At 37.2% G+C, this 10,137-nt stretch overlaps 1 pseudogene; it reads right to left on the reverse strand.

Moving 5' to 3' along the window:
* Positions 1-6,983: 6,983 nt before the first annotated feature.
* On the reverse strand, positions 6,984-9,667 carry LOC137733559 (cation/H(+) antiporter 15 pseudogene; annotated as a pseudogene).
* Between the last annotated feature and the right edge of the window lie 470 nt (positions 9,668-10,137).

Raw genomic sequence — 10,137 nt, forward strand, 5'->3', positions numbered from 1 at the left:
CATCAACAAATAATTTGCAAATCCATGTAAGTTCAGTTGCAGTGTTTGCCAAGGACTTGTATTCAGCTTCAGTAGAAGATTTGGCCATTGTTTGTTGCTTCTTAACACTCCAACTGATAAGTGAGTTACCCAATAATATGCAGAAACCACATATTGATCTTCTATCTATATGACAGCATGCCCAATCAGCATTTAAAAAAGATTGATGATGAGGGAATTTGAATGTTTAGGAAACTAGAGACCAAGATCCAGAGTTCCTTTACGATATCTCAAAATCCTTTTAACATCTTGAAGATGAGACTCCCTTGGTTGATGCATAAACTGACATACCAAATTAACTGCAAATGAAAGGTTTGGCCTGGACCAAGTGAGGTCTTGTAATCCTCCAACTAAGGATCTATACTCTGAAGGATTTGATAATAATGAAGACTGATGATCCACTGAAGAAGTGCTAAGAGGGGTGGCACATGGTTTTGCACCAAGCATATTGGATTTCTTGAGCAAATCAGTGATGTACTTGGTTTGAGAAATAAAGATCCCTAATGTTAACCTTTTGACCTCAATGCCAAGAAAATATTGAAGAGGTCCCAAGTCTTTGATAGGAAAGAGAGTGCTGAGTTGAGAAATAGTATCCTTGCAAGCTTGAGGATTTGGACCTGTGACTATTATATCATCAACATACACTAAGATGAATACTAAAGCTGGATCCTTTTTGACAAATAGAGAATGGTTATTCTGAGAACCAATGAATCCCATAGAGAATAGAGCAATGTGAAGCTTCTCATACCAAGCCCTAGAGGCTTGTTTAAGTCTATATACAGAATTGTGCAGTTGACAAATATAGTTAGCCTTGGTAGGATCTTCAAATCCTGGAGGATAAACCATAAAGACAGATTCAGATAAGGTTCCATGCAGAAAGGCATTGCTCATATCCAATTGATTGAGAAACCAGTTGAAGTGAGCTGCTAATGTAAGAAGCAATCGAATGGTGACATGTTTAGCTACTGGACTAAATGTCTCAGTGTAGTTTAACCTTGTTGCTGGTGAAACCCTTTGGCAACAAGCCTAGCTTTAAACTTGTCAACTGTGCCATCTGGTTTTCTCTTGATCCGGAAAACCCATTTACATCCTACTAGATTTTGAGAGGAATTTGTTGGACCAAGTGACCATGTACTAATGCTAAGTAATGCATTAAATTCTTTCTACAATGGTTGTCTCCAATGAGGGTGTTTAGAAGCTTGAAGATAGGTAGTTGGGATATAGTCTGGAGCAAGGTGAGGAGGAAGAGGATGTTTTGTGGCATTAAGAGCTTTAGATTTGACAATACCAGATTTTGACCTGGTTTGCATAAGGTGAGTGTTGATGGGTAATTCGGTTTGGAGATATGCAGGGGAAGTGGTGCTAATTTGTTGACTGTTAAGAGAGGAAGAAATTATAGGTAATGAAGATATAGGTGAAGTTGTGAGAGGATGAGAGATAGGTGATTGAGATGATGAAGTGGGGGAGGGGGGATGAAGAAGATATAGGAGGTGTATTGAAGGTTAATGAGGCATGGATATGATTAAAGGTAGAACTAGAGGACTAGGGCAAAACTAAAGAATTGACAATATGATGAAAAGGAAACTAAGTTTCATCAAAGAGCACATGCCTAGAAATGTAGACTTTCCTAGTTACAAGATCCATACACTTGTAACCTTTGTGTTGTAAACTGTATCCCAGAAAAACACATGGTTGACTCTTGGGATCAAGCTTGGAGTTTGTATATGGCTTTAGCCATGGGAAACACTAGCAGCCAAAGACCCTAAAAGAGTTGTAATATTGGATTTTGTGAAAAAGAGATTCCCAATGAGAGCATTTTTTAGCAGTAGGAAGTTTGTTAATAAGATATAAAACTATGGCAAATGCATCAACCCAAAACTCATATGGAACCTTGGAAGATGCAAGTAAAGTTCTTGCTGTTTCAACCAAGTGTCTGTGCTTTCTTTCAGCACATCTGTTTTGCTCTAGAGTATAAGGGCAACTAAGTTGATGAATAATACCATGATCCCTTAAGAAATTTGAAAACTGAGTGCTAAGAAACTCTCCACCAGAGTCAGATCTCAATGTAACAATCTTAGTGCACAATAAGTTCTCAACCATAGACTTGAAATGAATGAAAGTAAAGAAAGCCTCAAATTTGTATTTAAGTGGAAAGAACCAACAATACTTTGTAAAATAATCATCAAATATGATATAATATCTAAAACCTTTTACAGAAACAATTGGTGAAAGACCCCATACATCTGTAGAGCAAGAAACTACAGAAAATGGCAATTTCGAACATATGCCCATAGCACAACTAGAGCACATAGACTTATGGATATCACCAGAGACTGAAATACAAGAATGAGATGCAACTTTATTAAGTATATTGAAAGAGGGATGGCCAAGTCTTTGATGCCATATATCCTGAGATGCTTTTGAAGTTGCTACAAAAGCACGTTGTTGTCTAGCAATGGAAGGTGTGGTGTGAAATGGATAAAGCCATCTTGTACATGTCATTTAAAAAGAACTTTCTCCGAAGAAATATCCTTCACAATAAAGTGGGAAAGATATAGATGTACTGAGCATTGATTATCAAGAATAAACTTGTTTGCAGATAGCAAATCTTGCTTTAATGCAGGGACATGTAAAACATGCTTAAGATCAAAACAATGAGTAGTAGTAGGTACACTAGAAGAACCAAGATGAAGTATAGGCAAACCTTTGCCATCTCCAATGTAGACTTGCTCAGGTCTAGTGTATGATTCTGGATTGTTCAATTTTGCATAGGAATTTGTCATGTGTGATGATGCGCCAGAATCAAGCAACCATGTGTGCTAAGGAGCAGAAGTATTGACACAAAATGCAGCTAGAGAAGAAGTGTCAAATTTAGGATTCAGGCGCTGAGGGCACTCAATAGCTTTATGATCAAATTGCTTGCAGATTTGACAAGTAAATCTTCTGCCAAAGTTGTTGAATCTGGAGCCACGATTGTTATTATACCTCTGATTGTTAGATCAATTGAAAGTATTTCTCTGAGTATTATTCCTGAAATTGCCTTAATTTGAAGAATTTCTAGGGTTTGAGAATTTCGATCAGAACCACGACCTTGATGAAAATTGGAGTTGGAGAAACTCTGAGCAATGTAGGCCTAAGAGATTGAAGGATCAGAAGGTAGAGCCAGAATTCCAGTAGAGGTATTGAATGCCTGAATTGGTGCAAGTATAGTCGTCTTACGATTTTCGATCTGGATTTCCTTGATTAGCAAAAGGCCATGAAGCTCATCAATAGTAGTGGATCCAATTTGAAATTGAATCGCATCAACAAAGGAGTCGAACACGAAAAGTAGACCATGAAGAGTTACAGAAATCAGTTCAGAATCATTGACCGGAGCACCGGTGCTAGCCAAAGCATCATCAAGTTCTTCAATTCTTTGAAGATATGAAGCAGCAGATGAATCACCTTTAGTTATAGAACGAAGTCTTGATCGGAGTTCATGAATATGAGACTGCGAAGCCGTCACAAATCTCTATTCAAGTTTGGACCAGAGCTCTAAAGAAGAATTCCCACCAACAGTGTAAGGAATCACAGAATCAAAGAGAGTAGAGTTGATCCAGATAAGAATATTCTGATCTGTCTCATACCAAGCAATGAATGTCGGATTCAGAGAAGAATTTGTTGATGCATCACAGAAATACTTGGGCGAAGCAGCTTGAGAGCCATCGATTATTCCGATGAGATTATACCTCCTGAAGTTCGGAGCAAAGAGAGTGCTCCAAGTAAGATAATTGGTGGTGGTGAGTTTGATCGGCAGAATCATGATTGAGGAAGTTGAAGAGTTGGAAGCATTAGGGCACAGAGACAAGACGAGAAATTCGACATCAGCAGAGGGAGACGAAGAAGTTGCCATTGATGACGGTGAGGGTTAGGGTTTGAACACAGAGACGGTGCAGAGGCGTTGGAGAGAGGCGGTGCAGAAGCGGTTTGGATCAGGAGGTCGTTAGACAGATGGCAATGAAACCATGATAGATAAAATATCTTTCTGTATTTCTTAATGAATAAGATTACATTATGATTCTGATATATATACCAGAGAATATCCTTTGAGTAAATGACAGCTAATCTAACTAATTACAATTAGGAAAACTAACAAAAAATATCAACTTGGATTTACAATACTACCCTTAATAGTTGTTGCTCGAAGAATTATGTCTTAAGGACTCGATGATATTGTTGGATTTACCGGGGCTCATGATCCACAAAGACACCCACCACAGAGAGAATTGAGCATTTGCGATCAAGTTGTTGTAGAGAGCACTTAAGTGAGTTGGACTTTATGGTTCCATCAGGGAGACTTGATTCTTCTCCGCGAAGGTGCATATGTCCTCATGCATGGTGGCATAGGCAAAGACTGCGGTGAGTTTTTTTATTATTTATCTAAAATATTGTGTTCGGTTATATATCTAGTTAAAATTAAATAACATATTTCGTCACGAGATGCTTGCATAACACAAAATACATACCTTTAGCCTTTAGGGCTCGAACAGAACTGAGTACGTACAATGAGTGCCAATAAGCCTTTGGTGTTGATGAATACTTAAGAAAATTGAGGTTCCACCAAAAAATTAATTGGCAATATAAAGAGTAGCTCAGCTTACTTATAAACCTATGCAAAGTTCCTCCTTCCAACAATGTGGGATTCACTCCGATCATGCTCCCTCATGTGAGGTGAGTGGACAACATAAATCAAGTGACGTAGAGTGCGTGTGTTCATTAATTGGGCTTCACATAGGGCAACATGCTCTGATACCATGAAGGAAGTTGAGAGGTTCTATCATAAAACCAATAAGCAATATGATAAGTAGTCCAACTTACTTATAAGTCTATGCAAGATCCATCTTTCCATTAACGTGGAATTCATTCTCAACAAATACTCCAAGAGCCAGATTATCTCAAGGTGACCTTTGTTGATTAACCCGACAGCGAAAGTAAACACAATCTTAGTTGCAAAAGCTACGATGACAACCGCCAACATACGATCGATGGTTGTCCCACTTCTGAACTCATATTCTGCTATTTTCTCTAATTCATTATAATATGTGGATGTCACCTGTTACTTTCGTTAGCGATTTCACTATTATGTTTTATTTACTAATAATTTTTCCTGCTATTCATGAATATACCCAATAAAATGAAAATGAGATGTGTTTCGCTTCAAGACTTTTGTGTCTACGGTTCGAAATTCCTTCATATTACCATCCAGGTCTTCTAAACTGCCTTCTAGTTGTGAGTTTAGTAAGATAAGTTTTGTAAGTTCATTTTGTATTCATTTATCTTAATTTATATTCTGATTTGGTAGTCCGAGGATTACTTCAGTGATGATGTTTTATCTCGTCAAATCTACATCTGGTGTGAACATTTTTTATTTGCTGTTTTTTAGTGATGTGTTGGATTTTAACCATGTTTAATTAATTGTTAATTTTAATTTGGCTTCTTCATTTAAGTTATAGCCTATTCACTCCCCTTTAGATTAATTAATATTCATCCTAAAACTTCCAATTGGCACTAGGTCACAGTACGTAATTAGTGAGATATGTGGGGCAACTAAGATGAATTGTGTTGTGGGCTCAATTCCTCATATACCGTACTTCGATGGTAATAACGATGAGTCTATGATGCGAGGAAGAAGGAAATGAAATCTTTTATATGAGCACTAAATGAAATCTTTTATGACATTTCACATGTTAAACTTAAATTTTAGGGTCTAAGTGTGTGTGTGTGTGTGTTCATGCATGACAATACATGTAAATTGTAGAATACAATTTATCAAACATTTAATTACTTTACTTTACAATTAATTGTTCTCGAGGTACAACAGAAGTGGAAGCTATGCATAACAAAATACAAGTCTAATTGCATAAGTAAACCTAATTTCTTGAACAAGGAAAACTACATATTACTTTGTAGGTAGGAAATAAAATACAATCCCAAATTTACCAATCTCAAATACTTTTTTATTTGAATAAACTTAATAGAAGTCTAATTTTGTGAGTTATTATTGAGTTTAGTCCACTTTGTTGGGTTAGTTCCATTCACTGATTATCCATATTAGCTTTTTTGTTGTCATTTTTTATATTTTTATTTTTATTTTTTTTAACAAACGATATTATTCACTTGGAAAAGGAGCATGGCTTTTTTCTAGAATTAGAGTTCGACCGCGGCTGCCCCCTTTTTTTCTGCACCAATCCTTATTTTTTACTTCAAGGGGTGAGGAGTGGGCTAAGTTTCAAAATGGACTAGCAATAATGTGGTTCAAATTCTTCTTTCACAAAAATCGAACCTAAGACCTCTTACTTATAAGTGAGGAGAAATACTACTAGATCATAGTACTGAGTGGCTGTTGTTATCTTTTTATTGAATTGTGATAAATGTCATCTCTTATTTATAGTTCATCTTTTACTCAATTTTAAGATTAAATATTGTTCTCCTTTTTCCTACTCCTAGTTTGTATCCCAATTTTTCTTCCACCTTCATCACATCTTAACTGCGGAAACTAATGTTTGTTGTAGGTACTATATATGAGCATATATACTAATATTGATTATAATTGTATGGAAGATGAAATTTCTTGAATCTATTTTCATGGATGATAGGTAGATTAATTTCTTTTTATTTTGTAGATACCTTCACAAGTTAAATGTATTTTATCAACCTATGGTATATGCATCATATATGATGACATATAAATTTCCTTTTAACTATTTTCCATGAAAGTGGTTAGAATTTTTTATTTAAATATTCAAATTAAAAATTTGAGTAAAAATTCATAAATTAAGAAATTTAATTAAAGTTGAAGAGTAGAATTTTTTTTTTTTTTTTTTTTTTTTTATCTGGATCAAAGTACCCCTTTTTGTTTCCTAATTCTCCAACACAAACTATTCCAAGATATTCCATTTTCTCCCTCATTTATAATCCAAATGGCTACCTTGTTGCACAATTAGAATGGATGTACTAGTTGTGAAGGTTGAAGATACCAATGCATCTCCTAGAACTCCAATGTCATTAGAGTCATCGTCATCCAGTAACGTTGTGCTGATGGCCTCTTGCATTTCTCCATGTCTTCTACCCACTATGAACATATCATATTCACCTTCCGTGGATTGTATTAGCGAGAGAATTTGTTCCCAACTCGTCACCCAATTCTCTACAAATTTTATGGAGGCATCATTCATTGACCTCAGCCTAAACTCATCCAAGAACAACTCGTCCAGTTTTTTTTCCCTCCCAATATTTGCCAGTGCCTTCAGAAACCCATCAGTACCATCATCATTATCACCAGAGCACGCTATTGCTTCATTTTCACTCATAATGTTAAACGATATGACTGTTAGGTTAACCTTGGGATGTCCAGCCATCCGACCGACATACGCTAATGCCTCGCGGTCATCTACCCCTCCAAAGAAGAGCATGGAATAGCGGCATTGAGGGTAAGAGTAGTTGAATGCACCGATGCCTCGATCCACAAGAACACCCACAGAGCACTGCGCATTTGCGATCAAGTTGTTGTTGAGCCTCCTTAGATGTGAGTTGTTTGGATCTGGTGCCACTCCTCCAACCAATATGGTGGATTTCTTGTGGAACGGGATGATGATTATGGCAACACGGTTCTCCTCGGCCAGGTTGCATATGTCCCGGTGCATCGTGGAGTATTGAGAAACTGCCGTGAGTGTTTGCACCATGACATTTTCTCTATGTTTGGCATATGTTTCAAAGGCATTTGAGGGGGTCGACGAGTTGTAGGGAAAGTGTACATCATTGGTCTTACAAGCACCGTGCACTACCAACATCGCCGAAGCATGCCCGGTTAGTTCCACAAGGTGGACAGCAAGAACATGAAGAGGGGAGTTTTTGGTTGGATTAGAAGCCTCAAGGAGATTGATAATGCCTGAGACATTGCTTGAGTTGTGAGCACATGCAAGGATTCGAAGCTCGTCGTTATATCCTACGCTTGCTACGTTTCTCTGTTTGTATTGCACGAAAGGCCTAGCATTGGACTTGTATAGAAAGACTAAAAGCGGGCCAACTGTAAATGTCATTACCAAAATTGCCCACACCATTACTCCAAAGGTTTGTTTGTTCAACGCCTGGACGTGTACATATGTAAACAGATGCCACATATTAATAGTCATTCGTTCATAAATTATTCAAAAACTATACGTACGTATAAATTAACCGTGCATGTTGTACTAAAAATCAATGTCATGTATGAATAATTTAGGGAATAATTTGAAGTGAGCAATACCTAAGTTCCATCTCCAAAATAATTTTTCTTATTAACATTTCACATGCAGCAATTTATGTTTTATTTAGCACTACTTCACTTCTTAGTGTTAAAAAAATTTAAAATTTAATAGTTAACTTTTTTTAAAAATTAAAAATAAAAAGATAAAGTGGACAGATGAATCAATAGTTTTATCTGCATAATGGAGCTAGCCACGCATGCATACATGAGGTAATGCTCAAGAAATCAAATTTAAAGATAAAATTTGCAAATTAAATGATGTGTCACTAATAGAAATGAGGATGTTTATCAACGTTTAAGTAATAAACCAATCATCAACTTCTATATCATTTAGTTTCCAAAACTTTGTCTACAAATTTAGTCTCTCTAGCATTACCCAAAATCATATATTACCTTTACGTCCCGACCAGTGTTGAGTATGATAAGTGTAAATAAGCCTTTGGTGTTCATGAGCACTCCAAGAGCCAAACTATCCCGAAATGACATTTTGTTGATTAAGCCGGCAACCAAAGTGCTCACAGTCTTAGCTGCAAAAGCTAAGATGACAACGCCCCCTACGCGATATATATCCGTCCCAGTTTTTTTCTCCGATGGATAAATGGAACTGAGAATATCCACGTAGTTGAGTCTTCCCCCATTGATACAGAAGTAGAGAGGCATTAGAATCCCAGGCACAAAACTTCCCACCTTCTTTTTAAGATTGTTTGAAACCTCTCCTCTAGGCATGATAGCTCCAAACATAAAAGACCCTACGATGGAATGGGATCCACATGCATCGGTAATGTACCCACAAAGCACAACCCCCGCTAGAACAAAGCATTCAAATTGACTGTAGTCGCCATCCTCTGGTGTTCTTTCGCGAATTCGGTTAACAATCCATGACAGAAGAGGATGTACTACAAAAACGCTTAGTCCTATAAAAAGCAAGGTGAGTCCCACCGCAACTGTCTGGAAGCTGTTGACTATGGCCATTACGAGCAGAAGAAGAAACCAGGAGCATAAGTCGGAGATAACAGAGGCAGATAACGCAAGTCCTCCGACATCAGAGTAGAGAAGTTTGAGGTCTGCGAGGATTTGGGCAAGGTCTGGGAAGTTAGTGGTGGCAAGAGCAACGCCCCAAAACCACGGGCCATCCTTAGTAGGAAGTTTCCCTCCATTGCCTTTAGTTTGCTCGGCAAAATCTTTGAGGAGTACATATCGACATAAGGCCCAGCCAACAAGGACGGAAAAGATAATGCCGGCGAGCGCAATGCTAATAGCCTTCTTCCCAGCTCGAAATATTGGTTTTAAATCAAGCTCTAAACCCACCAGGAACATGTGGTAAACGAGGGCCAAGTTTCCCATGGTCTCGATAATCTTCAAGGTACTATAAGGAAATACGGCTGGTACAACTTTACCCCAATTACTCGTACTCGTCGACATTCCACCCTGAAAATTTTAATTTGTAATGCACAATGCTAATAACAATTATTTTGCGATAAAAAAAGAAGCCTATGTATTATTGGATCTCCATGATAAAGTCATCATGCAAGCCTCGAAATAAAAACATGTGTAGGCGAGAAATGGTACTTCTTGACGTGCAAAATGAATTTTATTTCTAAACCTTATAACACAAATCGACCACTCTTTAATACACACCTCATTGTGTGGAGCCACGAACAATTGCTCCGTATATTAAGTGTTATAATATAATTGGTTGAATATATTTTTTTTTTTTTAAGTTTTCAACCAACTGTATTATTACAAGAATTAGTAACAACAATTATCCTCTTCAACTAAGTCAATAAAAACAATTTTGCTCTCCAGCTAACATC

This window comes from Pyrus communis, chromosome 7 (assembly GCF_041283825.1).
Source record: "Pyrus communis isolate YQ-2024b chromosome 7, ASM4128382v1, whole genome shotgun sequence".
Taxonomy (NCBI): Eukaryota; Viridiplantae; Streptophyta; class Magnoliopsida; order Rosales; family Rosaceae; genus Pyrus; species Pyrus communis.